Source organism: Lissotriton helveticus, chromosome 5_1 (assembly GCF_964261635.1).
Source record: "Lissotriton helveticus chromosome 5_1, aLisHel1.1, whole genome shotgun sequence".
Taxonomy (NCBI): domain Eukaryota; kingdom Metazoa; phylum Chordata; class Amphibia; order Caudata; family Salamandridae; genus Lissotriton; species Lissotriton helveticus.
In genome coordinates, this window is record NC_136065.1 from 717,307,175 (window position 1) to 717,324,974 (window position 17,800).

Here is a 17,800-nt window from a genome sequence, read left to right on the forward strand (position 1 = left end):
TCATCCTTCAGTTCCCTGTTTTGTTGGACCAGCTTGTCCATTGTAGTTGAGGAGGAGTGTAAGGCATCCTTAATCTTAGGGATCTCTGCCTCAAGGGCATCCATTCTCTGCGAGACCTCTTCAATTTTCTGCGCCAGTACCTCACATGAGGCCTGAATAGCAGCTTGATTAGCCTTTGAGGTTGTAAATCTTCTCCCGATGTCGTCTTTCAAGCTTAACAATGACCCAGGTGAGGTCGTAGTCGGGGGTAGGAGGGGGATAGATGACCCGGCCAGTTGAGGCCCAGGTGTAAAAAGTGAGGTGGCCTCTTTCCCCTTCACAAGAACAGTTCCGGAGTCATTTCCCTGCTCATTTTCCTGATTATCTAGTACTGAAAAACTGTTAGATATCTTCACTGACGGATGTACAACTACCTGCTGGTCTAGCAGTGCACCCCCCTCACCTGTTACGTTAGTAGGAAGACTAGAAGAGGGTTGAGAATTTTCTATGGAGGTGATGGGGCCAGATAAGGCAGTAGCAGAAGTAGTAGCAGAAATAGAAGCCATAATGGTATTTTTATCCTGCCCCCTATCAGAGGTGGTGGTAGATAGAACCTTGTAGTACGTCTTCAGCGACGGTGTAATTCTAAGTTTAGTAAGGAGGCCCCCTTTCACTTTCTTCCTGCCTCTTCTCTTGCCAGGAGGAGTGCTCTCCACAGTAAGACTCCCCTTCCCTTTGACTTCTGTAACGGGGCGAGATTATGGAGTGTTTAGACAAAACCGAGATAGTGTTAGGAGCCCTATTGCGTAAGGTATAACGGCAAAGAGCAGGCTCAGATGGCTGTTTTATAGTTGCACAGTGAGGGTCGCTGCTGGGAACACTGCACCCTTGTTCTGCATACAATTCTTATGCTCTCTCCGTAAATACGCACTCTCGACCGAACCCTCAGCTCTGCTCGGCACTGTGAATGATTCAAAAGGGCCTCCAGCCCCTGCAGTATTAGCCTGCTGAGCTACTGCGTCCTTGTCAAACACCTCAAGGGGAGAAGGAGACAAAGCGATAGCTGAAACCAGTGAGCCCCCAAAAGAGAGTTTCGAGACCTTACCTCCTCCTCTGCCTAAAAAAGCGCCAGTAGCGCCCGTAGCACTCTCGTGCAGATACCGGGTTTTTTCCGCCGCCTGAGCTCCCTCCATACCGCTCTCCCGGCTGAATGTCAGCGTCTGCTCACCGCACCTTCCACACAGGGAGTAGTGAGAAGCACATCCCCCGCAGGGGGACACCCGGAACTGCAGGCCGGGGGTCTGCCGCCTCCATTCCCATGCCGTGCCCACGAAGCGGAGCCACGAAGGCTCCAAGACCGCTCCTCCCCCGGAGCCATACACCATCAGACCCCGCCGAAGGCTCCACACACCACGCTTCACCTGGATGCAGCTCAAGGTAGGAAAACTGCCAAAAATCAGGTAAAAATATTAACAGAGCGGGGATCTAATATTAAAATATACACATTTTCTAGGAAAACATCTCAAGGCTAGCCGCTATAGTTCGGAATCAAGCATTAGATGCCATAGGAGCTCCGCCGCGACCCTATGCTTCTAGCCGCCATGTTCCCACCCCCTAAAACTGATTTATTTTCAAGATATGAGGAGACATTCCATAATTTTAGCGGGCAGTCATTGGCCGATGATACGAATAAGCATTTGTTTGTCAACAAATTTGTCGCTAATATGTTACCAGAAATAGCTAGTCGTTTAAAGGCTAGTGACTGTTCTTGGACTATATCTTCCCCAGTTTCACTTTTGAACATGGCCCAATATTATGAGCTACAGGAACGGGAAGCGAAAGGCAGGGAGGATAAGAAGGTTAAAGACTTAAAGACAAAAGTTATGATAGCCCAAGTGTATGGTCCAACATTTAGGGGAGGTGAAAGAGGTGGACATGCAATGTTTACACGAGGAGCGCCCTCTCTTTCGTGAGCAAATTTGTCTCCTGATCAGTGTGCATATTGTAAAGAGACTGGGCATTGGCGTTCTGAGTGCCCTCTTTTGCAAAGTCAGCAGTACCAACGGGGAAGGAAAAGTATGAGAGGAAGCCCAGGGAATTCAGGAAACAGAGGAGGTGCAGGAGCGTGTCCCAGGTTTGAGGCAGTTGAACAAGGACCAAATTACTCTAATACTTTTGATAGACGAAATCAATACCAAATGTCTGATTATTCTGCTGATGCACTTGCAGATTCCGATTACGAACAGGGATGCCTAGGATGGGGTAAGGGACCAATAGAGGTGCCAGTAGATCAAATGGTTCCTTATGTTGGCACAAATGTCTTGGAATCTACTGATCGGTTTCTGGTTGATACAGGGGCTACCCGTAGTGCTCTATCTAAAAGATTGGTTCCTAAGGCTCCCCTTTCCGGCACAATAATAACATCGATAGGATTCGATGGAACACCTACACCTAGCTCGCCATCACAGCCACTTGAATTCAGATTTGACAAATTCACTGGATCATGTCCATTTTTGCTTTCCCCTAGCACGCCGGACAACATTGTGGGTATTGCTATGCCTAAATATTATACGTTGTTCTCCGGAAGGTGTGTGTGTTATTTTGAATGACAATTATCCAATGGTTGAGAGATCCTTTCTTATCAATGAGGATGCAGCTCTGGCGTCTCTAGCTTGTAGCTTGTGGGCTAGATCAGATACTGATGTGGGTCAAATGGTTATTCCACCTGTGCGTATTCAAGTAAGGGAAGGTGTCACACTGCCTTGTTTGCCAAAATACAAAATATCCCGAGAAGGTGAAGAACCATTAGTGCACATTGTTCAGTATTTGATCAAAGTGGGGGTAGTGGAAGAAGTCCCCTATAATACTTGCAATAGCCCTATCCTTCCTATTTTGAAAAAAGACACTGACACTAAATTAGGATTTACGTTGGAAAATAGATCCTTCCGGTTCTGGGGAGCTCCACTGGGCTATACAGAGAGTCCTAGCATTTACAGTCAAGCATTAAAAAGACAGCTTGATTCCTTTCCTGTACCAAAAGGGTTGGCCCTTATCCAATACTTCGACGACATCTTGTTACCTGCAGATACCCCTGAGCAATGTGAAGAAGGTACACTGTTATCTTTATCATTTCTTGCCTCCCATAATCACAAAGTCTCGCGAAAGAAATTGCAATATTGTATACAGAAGGTTACCTATTTAGGTCACCTCCTGTCTAAGGAGGGACGTGCACTCACACCAGATCCCATTCAGACCCTTTTAGATACTCTTGTGCCCCGTACTCAGATGGATGTCCGTGCACTGGTTGGCCTTTCTTCTTTTTGTAGGCAGTGGATCCTCAGTTTTTCGCAAATTATTAAACCGTTGTTGGCCCTTTTGACTAAAGACACTCCGATGCCCCTCCCATTGACTGCTGAATGCCAGAGTGCCTTCCAACAGTTACGCCAAGCTCTTTGCTCTGCACCAGTATGAGCAACTCCAGACTGCACTAAGACTTTCACACTCTATGTACACGAGAGGGAAGGTTGCGCTCTCTCTGTGTTAACACAGATATACAGTGATAAACAATGTCCTTGTGCATATTTCTCAGCTTTCCTTGACTCGGTCGCTCGCGCGCTGCCTGAGTGTTTCTGAGCGGTGGTAGCAACGGCTGTATCTATACGTCAGAGTGAAGCAATAGTTTTGTCACACAAACTGCTTGTGTTAGTACCCCATTCAGTTGATGCTTTGCTAAATCAAATGAAAACACAGCCTTTGACTAGTGCTCACTTGACAGGATATGAATTGACACTTTTGGCCCCTATATCACATTGCAAAGATGTTTGACACTTGGGGCCATATGTAGGTAATTTTTGTTTTGCGATTCTCAAATTGCGATTTTTTGGGAATCTCAATTAGAGAATTGCAAAACAAAATGTAGGTAGGATTAGCAAATTATTTTGCGAATCTCAATTATTCCTTATTTGCAAATCGCAAATTGAGATTCGCAAATAAGGAATACCTTCTCATTCTTTCCTATGGGCTAGAAGGCTCATAGGAATTAATTGGAAGACATTCTCAATTTGCGATTCTCAATTAGAGAATCACAAATTGAGAATGCAATTTCAGGGTTTTAAGGGTGTCAATAGGACACCCTTTTGCACCCCTGAAATTAGCATGTGTGCACATGTGACCCACATACATGCACTAAGGGCATGTATGTGACCCACATGGCACTTTGAAAAATGCCAAAAAGTGCATTTTTTAAAGAAATCGCAAAATACTAACAACCTGAAGTTGGTGGTATTTTGCGATTCCTTAAGCCAAAATTTGCACAACTTGGGTGCTTCCTACATTGCATTTAAGGAATCGCAATTTGCGATTCCTTAAATGCAATAGCAAAATAAGGAATCGAAAATTTTGCGATTCCTTATTTTGCATGTTGGTTTTTGTGTACTACATAGCACACTGCCCTAATTGCGATCGCAAATGCTGAAATTCAGCGAATTTCAGCATTTGCGAGCGCAATTAGGCTTCCTACATATGGCCCTAAATCCTGCTACACTACTACCATTTCCAGCTACTCAGCCTCAGTCGCAAGAACCACATGATTGTATATTTCTCACTGAAGATCAAACAAAGGGTCGTGTTGACCTACAGGATACTCCTCTCTCTATTGTTGATGGGGAGGTATGGGTTGATGGGTCATGTTTGAAATTACCCAATGGCACTACATCTGCTGCCTATGCTATTACAACACTTCAGACAGTAATTGAGACAGCTTGCATCCCACAGAAGTCAGCCCATGCGGCTGAACTGATTGCACTGGCGAGAACATGTGAGCTTAGTACAGACTTACTTGTCAATATCTTCACTGACAGCCAGTATGCATTTAGGGTGGCACGCAATTTTGGCCGCTTATGGAAAGAAAGGGCTTTCCTCAACTCACATGGGACACAGATAGTGCATGGAGAATTAGTGCATAATCTTCTTACTGCCCTAACCTATCCTAAGAAAGTGGCAATTGTTAAGTGTAGTGCACACAAGAAAGTGACTGATAAAATAGAAGCAGGTAATGTCTTTGTGGATCACACAGCCCGTGAGAGCGCAATGCAGTGAAGCACCACATCTATGTATGTGGTTAAGTCACAAGCTGAACGCTGGCATGCCAGGCAGGAAGTGCTGGACATGCAACAATCTGCCTCTGCTGACAAACTAGACAAGTGGTCTAAGGAGGGAACACTGGATGATGAGGGCTGCTGGAGGAATAAAGATATGACCAAATGGAGGTTACCCACAGCATACTGATACCCCTTGTTTCACATGGCACATGGGCCGGCACATGTTGGTGCATCCTCAATGGCAAAATAACTCATGCAAGCTTGGAATCATCCTGATATTGCTGGCACTGCTAAAAAGATAGTCCAGTCTTGTCTGGTCTGTCTCCAGTATAATCCTGGAAAGGGAACGCGAACTCCAACAGGAGGGTTTGCAACACCATCTGCACCTTTTGAGGTCCATCAAATGGATTACATTCAGTTTGAGCGCTGTAATAATCTGAAATATGTCCTAATAGTGGTTTGTAGCAGGGTGGGGCGACTGCGCACCACAAGCCAATCGGACTGCTAGGGCAACTTTGCCACATTATTTGAAAATTATTCCTTTGTTTTGACTTAATTTTAAACCAAATATTAATTTCTGCTGACTTCACTTTCATGACTTTCATCAAATATAAAGGCTCCACACGCAGGATAATTCGCAATTCCCCAAGCTTCTCATGCCCAAGTTGTGTCTCTCCAGGCCTCTTTACTAGTAGTGGTTTGTGTCTTCAGTAAATGGGTGGAGGCATTTGCTACAAAGGATAATACAGCTCTCACGACAGCGAAAGTTCTCTTAAAGGACTTCTTTCCCCGCTTTGGCCTTTGTCGGGTCCGATGGAGCGTCAATGGACCTCATTTCATTGGGCAAGTTGTAGAATATATCATGAAAGGGTTGGGTATTATGCAGAAATTTCATGCTGCTTTTCACCCACAGTCAGCAGTCCTGGTGGAGCATTACAGCTCCACCCTGAAACTGAAATTGGCTAAAATACAGGCTTCCACATCTTTGAAATGGCTTGATGGACTGCCCCTAGTCATGCTTTCTATCAGATCGATACCACATACACGATCTGGCCGTACGCCACATGAGATTGTCTTTGGGAGGCCCATAAAGATGTGGGGGGTCCCTAAGCCTCGCCCTATGCATGATGTTCCCCACATGTTGATGAGTGACTATTTGTCCCAGTTAACTGACAGCTTGTCCTCTATTTATCAGCGGGAAGCTCTTCCAGACAGGTCGCAGGGTGATGGCCATGATCTGCGGCCTGAAGATTTTGTCTTTACAAAATCGTTTCAACTGACAAGTTGACTGGCACCTTGCTGGCGTGGCCCAGAGCAGGTCCTCCTTGCTACCAGAACTGCAGTCCAAGTGACCAAGAGGAAGGACTGGGTCCACGCCAGCCACTGCCAAAAGATTCTGCATACCTTTGTGAGCCCTGCTGTGCTGACAGATCACCGCTACATTCTGGTTACAGAGAGAGGATTAGCTGCGTCACCTGAAGGGCCTGAGGAAGTTTTCCTGGACCATACAATCCCTGGTGCATCTAGAAACCTACTTCAATCCAGGAAGAGAGACACTTCATCGCAAAAAGAGACTGTGAGCCACTGTCCTGGGCGGTTAAATGCTGACTACAAAGAGGGGTAGCCGTTTAGTGACTACTTGTCTCAATGTTAGTGAAGAAACCAACGCCTGCCCAGAACCTTAGGGCATCATCTATTTTGTTGTTTGTCGACGGGATGAACATGCCTGAGGAGAAGAAATCAAATGCTACAAAGATCTGTAGTGGCTGCACAATGTTTATTACTGGATTGACTTTGACTGCTGTCATCATTGCTGTAGTAATGTGGGTTGTGGAGGCAGTAACTCCGGCTCGAAACTTACTGCCTGCTACTACTCCTGTCCCCATGGAACATTATTACTTCACTCTTCCCTATCCTGAAAAGAAACATCGAATGTCATATCTCAAGAACACTTTCATACAAATGTTGCATCATACAAATAATGCTACGAATACTACCAACTGCTGGGCATGTGGAATGATGCCAGCCCATCAGAAGAAGGGAGGAACACCTCTCATTCCCCTGCCATTTTCACACAATGGCTCATGTAGAGCCTGGTTCGCACTGTTGTGGGCCTCTGCTGTTAGAAATATTGCTCCACCGGATGTAGGAAGACTTAATGTACAGTTAAAAAAGGTTTGTTACCCTGATGATGAAGGCCTCACACAGGCCAAAGGAACTATATGGGAAATAGAGGAGCAAGCTATGTTTTTCCTAACACTCGAATGGCCAAGGGTAACAGGACTCCTGTTATTGCTGTTACTAGAGCCCAAGCAAATCTTTTTGTGAGCAGTTTTGGCAGTATCCCAGTGGGAAAAAGTGACTGTACTACAGTCTCGAATATCACTGGAACGAACAATAGCAGTTTTCTATCCTTACATAACACTTATTTCATTTGTGGAAGTAAAGGTTACTATCATCTACCAATTGGATGGTATGGAATATGCTATGTGTTCTTTTTGCTTCCCCCTGTATTCTTAGCACCTGCATCCTATCATAAAGACCAAAAATTGTTTAATTACATTTCCCTGAACTGATTCAAAAGAACTATAAATAATGACGAAGTGGATCAAACTGACACTGCATTACAACAATATGGTGACTTTAATTTGAGACTCTTTTTCTTTGTTGGTGCAGCTTTGAATAGTAGAAAAATAAGATGCTTGACCAAACAGCAATGGCTCTTGGAAATATTACAGAAGAACTCCAAATTATGAGAATTGTGACTTGGCAAAATAGAATAGTTTTAGATGTAATATTAGCTGATCGTGGTGGAGCATGTCGCATTATCGGAAGTAGCTGTTGCGTATCTATCCCTGACCACGCCCCGTCTGTTTATGATGCCATTACCAAACTGCATAAAATAGCCACTGAAATACATCAAGATCCAGGAACATGGACTTGGACTGGATGGTTCTGGAACATATTTTCTAGATGGGGTCTGAAAGTATTGTCAGCCTTTTTCATAATTATTGCAATTATCTTCTCTTTTTGTTTATGCATAGAATGTGGACCAATGCTCTGTTCACTCTGTATTTCCACTTGTACTACTTGTGTACCATCTAAAACAAATGTCCACATGCAAATGCCCGTTTAGCAATGGAACGAGAAATTTGTGAAATGATGTTAATTGATATTCACGATGTATATCATACCCCTTAGAAGGGACAACTAAAATGTCTTTGCTTATGCCCAAAGGGTCGTCTCTGGAAACTTGTAATATTTTGTATTAGCAGAAGCAACAGCCATTTTGGCTGTGGCTTCCATTTCGTTTCCTTCGTCCTCTGCTGTTCGCCTTTTCACTCTGCTTGTGTCATCAACTTTTGTTGAACTCTTTTGACATGGCTCAGCAATGTACATGCTGGGGGGTTTGTAGCTGTCGGTGCACCTGGTCTTAGAGGCTATCTATTGATCGTTTACCGCTGCCATAAGCATTCCTGCTCCCCCTCACTATTTGCTGACCAAGTGGTCATCCATCGGCCCTTGTTTGCCGATAACTATTCCTGTGTTTAAATTTGCTCTTTCCATTTCTGTCCATATGCTTACATTGCAACAAAACTGTATATAAGTATGATGGTTTGTGAGTTCGGGGTGCATCCTCCCACAATACTTGAGAATGTTGTCCCGCTCATGAGTGATTAATAAACTTGTTGTTTTACTTCAGCTCCAGTGCGATCTCTCTTTTGTTAGTCTTTGAACCTGTGGACGAGAGGGTGACCCTGCACCAGTGTGCTCACTTTTGGGTACATTTCCACAGCTTGAGCTCAGCTAAGCAGCAGAAAGGCAGAATTGTGTCTGGGGTTGGCAGTAGACCCTAGAAGGCTGTTACCAGGAGTACTTGGTGGGTTCCCAGAGGGCCCCCCCCAACACCGGTAACGGTGTTCAGGTATGATTCTAACATGTCTGATACCAAACATGCCTAGGTTCGGCACAGCCACTATATAGTTAGCCATCGTGTAATGACTAATGGCCACTACATGTATCAAAATAGCTGGCCACGCTTACGAAGCCTGAAGAATCTACTCCAGGGTTTGCAGGGGTGTCCTGCTCATGCAGGGGCACCCACACACGTATAACTCAGCACCCTGCCTTGAGGATTGAAAGGCCAGCCTTAGGGGTGACATAAGGGTTTTAAGTGCAGTGACCCCTGATACAAGAAAACTCATATATGTTGTAAGTGGTGCTAGCACCAGCTTACCACAGGCTGGAATGGCCTGTCATCACAGTTTGAGTGGTCTCTTGTGGGTGGCACAATACATGCTGCAGACCATGGGAGACACCTGGAGTACCTATGCCCTGGGTACCTCAGTACCATATACTAGAGACTTATAGGGGTACACCAGTAGCCAATTGTGAAGGTACAAAAGTACTTACCATGTCAAATCTAGGGAGGAAGCACAGCAACCGGGGTCCTGATTAGCAGGATCCCAGTCAGACTAGTCAGAAAAAACATACTGACACCAGTAAAAAGTGGGAGTAACCATGCTAGTATGGTTGTACCTTTCTACAGTCTCTATGTGCTAGATTGACAATCTTCTCAATAATCGCCATGGGTGAATTATCCTGTTGACCCTGTACAACTCACCTCCAGTCCAACTGAGTTCATGCATCACATTCCAATACCCCCTCAACTCGTCCGAAAGAGCTTTGTAATCCAGCTAAACCTTGACTATGAACTCCTTGTGTTCCCTCGCAACATTATCGGCCTCTCTCGCAGACTTCCACTCACTCTCTTGCAAAGCACTTTCAGTGATCCAGCTGATAGGAAAAGTCTGATCCCCATCTACACCTGACAATTCAGTCCCCACATTTCCCTTAACTGGTAGACGAGATAAGCAGTCTGCAACCACATTTTTAGATTCTGAAATGTAATCCACCTGAAAATTGAACTCGCCTAATACTTCTATTACAGTTCAGTTCAACTGAACTGAACTGAACTGAACTTCTACCCACCTTTTATTGTGGGGAGTACGTTTTTTCTGGTCGAAAACACATGAACCAGTGGTCTGGAGACTGCCTGAACAATAAATATCACTCCCCAGAGATACAACTTAAAATGCTTGATTGCCCATGCCAAGGTCTCCCTCTCTATCACTGAGTATCTCTCCTCTGCACCCCTCAGTGCACATAATGCAAATGCTATCACCTTCTCCTCTCCACCATCTTTCTGAGAAAGCACTGCACCCAGGCCTTTGAGACTTGTTTGTTTGTTTGAAAAGTTTTATATAGCGCAAACATGACCCCGGAGGGTATCAGGGCACTTTACATAGTTATAAGTAGACAAAGGAAAAGAGGTAGGTGAGAGAAAACATGGAAACAGTGAGGCAGTAGACAACGGGCTAAGGCAGAGATTGGGGTGGGCAAAGGAAGGTGGAAGGGCAATATGCATCAAGAACAAACCGTATACATCAAGAGCAAATCGTACACAATCAGTAACTTAGAGACACTAGGAGCAAGGCGTAATGTTTAGGGCATAGATCATTAGAACAGTTTGTTCAAAAGTAGAGTTTTGACTTCCCTTTTCAAGGCAAGAGTAGAAGGAATAAGTCTTGTATCCACTGGAAGGGAGTCCCAGATTCTCAGGGCGATGCCAGAGAATGTACGATTGTACGTTTTAAGCTTCCTAAATTTCTTGGGCTTGAGCAGCAGTGTGCCAGAGCTTCTTGATGACCTGGAGCCACCCGAAAGTTCCAGTTTGTTTGACAGGTAGATTGGGGTGTTGAAGTGTAGTGCTCTATGGGTCATACAAGCGATCTTAAGTTATATTCTAGCTTCAAAGGGAAGCCAGTTGAACGATTTAAGGTCCGGTGAAATGTGATTAGACTTCTTTGAGCCCGTGATGTGTCTAGTGGCAGCATTTAGAGATGCTCTGATAGGTGCTAAACTGAGCTTAGGCAGACCGCAAAGAGTTGCACTGCCGTATTCTAGTCTGGAGATGACAAGTGCTTGAACCGCCGATTTAAAGTCATCTTGGGGAAGGTAGGGTTTAAGTTATCTGAGGATGCAGAGTTGAAAGTTCGCTCCTTTGGATACTGATCTGATTGGATCTTGCATGTTTAAGTTTTTGTCTAGCACAACTCCCAGTGATTTCGTGGAGTCAACGATCTGCGGTGTGCAGTTGAGGGCGGTGCGGTTACAGAGAAATTTCAAAACAGTGGGGGTTTGCTTAGTGGGTGCAATGAGGAGGAATTCTGTCTTGATGGTTGGAGGTCAGCTAGTTAATGGTTTTGAGAAGGGTTCCGTTAGGAGATTTGATGTCTTCAGGGGAGGAGATTTTCATGTAAAGTTGCTTGTCGTCTGCATACATGTGATATTGGATGCTGGAGTCTTTAAGAATTGCAGTCAGTGGTTCAAGGAAGAGATTGAAGAGAGTAGGGGAGAGTGAGGAGCCTTGGGGAACACCCAGTGTGCAGGGACTAGGGTTAGAGAGAGACTGGTTGGATTTGTGTTCGGTTGTTGAGGAAAGAGGCAAACCATTTAAGGACCGTGCCAGAGAGCCCCATTCTGTGTTCCAAAAGGAAGAGTAGATTGTCATGTTTAACAGCATCAAAAGCCGAAGAGAGATCGAGAAGGATTAAAAGGCAGGTTTCATTTTGGTCAAGTAAAGTGAGAGCGTCATCGACAATGTGAGTGATGGCCGTTTCAGTGCTGTGTCCAGTGCGGAAACCCGATTGGAATTGGTTGAGAAGCTGGAAGTGCTCAATGTGTTTGCGAAGTTGTTTGTAAACGCATTTCTCCAGAAGTTTCGCCAGGGTTGGTATGTTTGTGATTGGACGGTAGTTGTTCAGGTCGAGAGGGTCAGCCGCGGGGTTTTTTAGAATAGGGAGCACTAGGCCTGCCTTCAGGCAGACCGGGATCTCACCTTGAAGAAGTGAGGCGTTGATAATTTTTTACCAGAGTGGTGCTATTGAAGCTATCATTTCTTTAAAGAAGTTAGGGGGGACAATTGAAGTGATTTGAGGTTTTAAGGGTTGAGAGAATGTTGAGGATAGTAATGTCATTAGGGGAGTGAAATGGCTCCAAGAGGCATTATTTTTGAGTGAGAGACCTAAGGGCGAAGGTAGGGGTGTGGCGACAGATGCGTCAGGAGAGGGCGAGAGGGTGAGTGCAGCAGACCTTAGGTCTGATTTTATTCTATTCATCTTTTCGAGGAAGAATTCAGCCACTGCATCGCAGTTTGGTTGCGGACGAGTGGTGTGCTGCGAATGGGTAGAGGTGTAGTTGGATTGTGATTTAATAAGCTTAAAAAGTCGTTTTGGGCGTTTTTTTGCTCGGTCGAGTTGGTGCTTGAAGAAATTGGCTTTCATCAATTTAGTAATAAATGTTTTTATTGAAGAAGTCAAGACGATACAGGTAACAACACACACGGGAGCTTGTCAATCAGGTCAATAGAGCTAGGGTGCGAGTGCCGCAATGGGTAGGGTAGACAGTATATAGAAATTGCAGTTATACACAGCAAGCCGCCTACAACCCAACCGGGCCGGCCGCGCTTCAAAAAATGCAACGATAAAGAGGGCAGTTCCATCTCGTGTCTTCAGCCCGCACCCTCAGCTGGTGACCTAAAATATGGCTTATGCCCCTCGCACCACCGTGCCATTGGTCAACACACAATAAAACTATCATCCCCTGTCCCCAGACCCCCCTACCCGACCCATCCCACAACCAGTCCCCCCCTCACCCAAAAACCCCCATCCCCAACAAACCCAAACCCCCACCCCGCTGCCCCCCCCTCCGCCCCCCCCCCCCCGGGTGATCCATGGTCTCGTTCCGGCTAATCATGCTTCATCCCATTCCCGAACTGAGGGCAGGCATGGCGGTCCCCTCCGTAGGGGCAATCTCAGTTAATCTCAGCAATCGAAGGTACCTCGGACAAGTGATTTCCACAAACTCCGAGGACAGAAGAGCTAGGAACGGCTGCCAGAGTTCCGCGTACCTCGCCCCTTCCCCAGCTTTGTACAGAGAAAGTCTTTCCATACCCAAAACCAGCCACAGGCGGTGGAGCCACCCCTGATATGTGGGAACGTGGGACGTGCGCCAGTGGGTGACAATGTTCTGTAGCGCCGAGCCCAAAGCAATGGCTATCAAGCGCCCCCTTCGGGAGCGTAGGGGGTAGGTCAGTGCATTTGGGAGCCCTAGGATGACGTAGGACGGAAAACGCGGGATTTCAGTGTCGAAGTGTTTGTCCACATCATCTAGAACCTGACGCCAGTACTCCTGCAATAGGCTGCAGTCCCAAAGAATGTGCGTGAGGGTACCTAGCTGTCCGCAGCCTCGCCAACACAGGGGGTCTTTGGTACTGTCCATTTCATATAGGCGTTCTGGGGTGTAGTACCAGTAGGTCACCACCTTCGTTAGAGTGTCCGTGAGCCCCATATGGTATGCCGAATGTCGAGCCCTGTAGTATATACCCTCCCACTCTTTATAAGTGAATGTCCTCTCTATCTCCCTCTCCCACCGTGCTCTACTCGCGCTGTATGTGTGCTGGTGTTTGAGTGTGAGCATTTTATATAAGTCAGAGATTAGCTGCTTATCCGACTTGCGAGTGATCAACCAATATTCGAAATTCGTCAGTTTCCGATCTGCATCCGGTCTCACCGTCTTACCGAGGGCCCAATGCCTAACTTGAAAGTAACGGAGCCGTTCGGTCTCTGGGAGGCCAAAGTCCTGGCGTAATTGCAGAAAGGGAATTATCCCTTCCGGACCGTATATCTGGCAGAGGGAGCGACAGCCGGCCGACTTCCATCGTTCGAAGGCCTTTCCATCCAGCCCCGGTTGAAAGTCAGGGTTGTCAAGAAAGGGGGTGAGGGGAGAGGGGGCGGTCGTGAGACCTCGGTCCACTCCCACCCGATCCCAGATCTCCAGCGGGACTCGCGTGATGTGGGAGGCGTACAAGTTGCGGGGCCTATGTATTTTGCGGATAAACGGGATTGCTTGTAATGTGCGCCCCGCTACTGCCTGGTCCTGAAATAACCAGTGTTTCCCGGACTCCCATTGGACCCACTCCGCCAAGAAGCGTAGTTGTGCCGCCTGGAAGTAAGCGGCCAAGTTCGGAATCCCAATCCCCCCTTGTTCTGGCGCGAGCATCGCTATTTGGGCCTTTAGGCGCGGTTTCTTTCCGTTCCAAACAAATTGGGAAAGATCAGACTGCATCAGCTTAATCCACCCTGTTGGGGGGGCGAGAGGTATAGTGCGAAAAACATACAGAATCTGGGGTAGGACTGTCATCTTGAGCGCCGCAACCCTGCCCAACCAGGACAACGGGTAGTGTTTCCACTGCCCCAGCTCCTGCCGAACCCTCTGCCTGAGGCGGGTGTAGTTAACGTCCACTGTGGTCTGAAGGGAGGCCGCCAAGTCGATCCCCAGATAGGGGACCGTCTCCGTGGCCCATCGCAGAGGGAACCGGGCCTGCAGCGTGGCGCGTGTGTCTGCGGCAAGGGTGAGGTCAAGAGCCACCGATTTCGTCCAGTTGACCTTGAAGCCCGCCACGCCTCCGAACCTGTCAAGGGCGGCCATGCAGGCCGGGAGAGAACCCCGGGGATCCGCAAGCGACAACAGGACGTCGTCAGCGTATAGATTGATGACATGGACGTCTGCCCCGAATTTGATGCCTCTAATTCTCGGGTCAGTTCGGATGAGCTCCATATAGAGGGCGAACAGGAGAGGAGACAGCGGGCACCCCTGCCTGGTGCCTCTCTCAATCTGGAAACGCGGGGAGGACAAGCCATTGACTCTAACGGAGGCCGAGGGAAACTTGTGGCAATTAAGTACTCTGGCCCGGAATTTGGGACCCATACCCACTTTTAGAAGGACCTTCTCGAGATATGGCCAATGGACCCTATCAAAGGCCTTCTCTGCGTCGATGGCTAGCATCATGTATTCGCCCTGCGTACGGGACGCCTTCTCAATGAGATGGAGGGCCCGCTTGGTGTTGTCCGAAGTCTGGCGCTCGGGGATGAAGCCAGACTGATCCGGTTGAATGAGGCCTCCCATGTAGGGGCCCAACCTAGAAGCGAGGACGCTTGTGTATAATTTGAGATCAACGTTTAGAAGGGAAATGGGCCGGTAAGCCCCACAGTCCGTCGGATCTTTGCCTGGCTTGGGTATGACCGTGATAGCCGCTTCGAGCAAGTCTCTGGAGATCGCCCCGTCCTCTGCGAATGATGTAAAGAGTCTGGCTAAGAGGGGTGCGAGTTGAACACAAAAGGTCTTGTAGAAGCAAGCCGGAAAGCCATCTGGCCCCGGCGCCTTCCCTTGAGCCGAGAGATTGCCGAGATAACATCCTCCGGGCGGATGTCTCGCTCCAAATTATCCACCTGTTCCTGGGTCAGGGCCGGCTACGGTATCTCTCCGAGAAAGGCCAATTCTGCCTCCGGGTTAGGCGGATCCGCCTCATAGAGGGTGGCATAGAAGTCACTGAAAGCCTCCGCGATTGCACAGTCACCGGTGACTCTGGTGCCATCGGGCCCCTTCAGTTCCTTAACCTCACGTTTCTGGGCTGTCGTACGTAATTTGTGTGCCAGAAGGCGCCCACATCTATCCCCTCCAGTGTAGTAGGCATGCTTCAGCCGCAAAGCTGCATACTCCGCCCTGTCAATGTCAAGCGCCGCAAGTTGCTGACGGGCAGCCCGTAATTGTCTCCAAATTCTCGGAGCTCCCGTCCTTCTGTGGATCTGCTCAAGCTCTCTGGTCTTTTGGGTGAGTTCGTCCCATTTGGCCTGGCGCTCTTTATTGTCCGCGGAGGAAAGCGAGATAAATTCACCTCTCAGCACAGCCTTGAGAGCAGCCCACTGCGTTGCAAGCGCCGTATCTTCATTATTGTTGTGGGACAGATAGTCCTTTATGGCAGCCTGGATTCTCGTAACCACGTCTTTCTTATAAAGCAAGGAGTCCCGGAGTCTCCACACCCTGCCCAAACGTGGCTCTCGTGGCCCTGTCAAGGTGACCGTGACCAGCGCGTGATCAGAAAGCGACGCTGTTCCGATTTCTGCATTGGTGACAAGTGGACGAGCCGCAGTGGAGACAAGCAGGTAATCTAGACGCGCATAGGTCCTACGCGCTGCTGAGAAATGCGTGTAGTCTGTTTCGCCAGGATGAAGCTCGCGCCATGCATCCACAAGCCCAAGATCCCTCAAGCGAGCCAAGCCTGACGGCGACAAGGCGCCCACCTGACTAACGCGCTGACAGGAGCGATCTAGCGAATTGTCTAGGACCAAGTTCAAGTCACCCCCCAGCAAAATGTGACGGTCTACCGTGTCAGTCGCCTCTGTAAGCGCGGAGTGTATGAATTTTTCTTGGCCTTCATTTGGGGCGTAGATCGACCCAATCGTGTAGTTCAGGTGTCCTAACGCAAACCTGTAAACCAGCAACCGGCCCTTAATGTCTGCCACCTTACCCAAAACTGAACCCCTGAATGTGCGTGCCACCAGGATTGCCACTCCGGCCTTTTTCTCCGTGCAGGAGGAGAAAAATTGCAGGGGAAATTTGTTAGAATGGAGGCGGTGGCAGTCCCTAGCTAGGAGGTGTGTCTCTTGCAATAGGCAGATGTCAGCCTTGGAGCGCTCTAGAAGCAAGTGTACCGCCCTACGTTTCACTGGATTGTTCAGACCTCTCACATTGAGAGTGAGTACAACCAAGTCACCCATTGTTGTCCAACGAAGTAGTGACTGGTAGCATACCATCAGCCCAGCGCCCCAGACCCGCATTTGCAGACCCACCCACCTCCCAGCATTGCCGCCCATTCCACCCCCGCCGCCTCATCTCTTCATTCAGCCCGTTGACCATGAACCACGAATCCCCCCCTCCCCTTCGTCCAACCCCATGGAACTCACCCAACTCCCAAAGATCCACCCCCCTCCCCCCCAACTGCCAACTATCACAGTATGTCCAAAAGAAGGTCATAGTCTCTCATCCAGGGATGAAAAGTAGTAAAAGGAAATAAAGTAAGGTAGTCTTACTGGAGTGTCCAGGAGTTTCTCTCCCGCCAACGGCCAGAAGGCCAGAGCGGACCAACGAATCAGGCGATGTCTGGAGGCGGTCATCCCGTGGGGCCCGAACTACCGTCTGTGGCCACTGCGTCCCCCGCGGCACGCTGGCCCGCTGCAATTTCCGTCGCCGGCGGTTTCTTAACTCGTCTCCTGCGTCGCTGCTGGCTCCATTGTGGCCTCCTCCCCTCGGTCTCCGGCATGGACCCCTTAGCCTCCGCATCCTCTGTCGGTGTTTCGATACCAAGCAACGAGCAAGCTTCAGTCACCGATCTGAGTTGGTATTGCTTATTGTCCAGTCTGAAGATTAGACGGAAGGGGTGGCCCCAGCTGTACAGAATACCCTTCTGCTGTAGGAAGGAGGTGACCGGCTTGAAGAGCCGGCGTTTCTGCAGCGTAAGCGCCGCCAAGTCCTGAAACAGCAATGGCGACGTGCCCTGAAATGCTATCGGATGGGACTGGCGCGCTTTGTGAAGGATTTCCTCCTTAGTGCGGTAATCCTGGACACACACCAGGATGTCGGGTGGTGGGGCCGTTGCAGCACGGGGCGGGCCCGTCCTGTGGGCCCTGTCAAGCTGCAGGGGCGAGTCTAACGGCCTCCCCAGCACGTGGTTGAAGAGTTCCTTGTCATAGCGAAATACATCTTGAGTAGCGTCAGATGTGGCCTAGAGCGGTTTTCCAGGTCTTCCAAGTGAAGCTGCA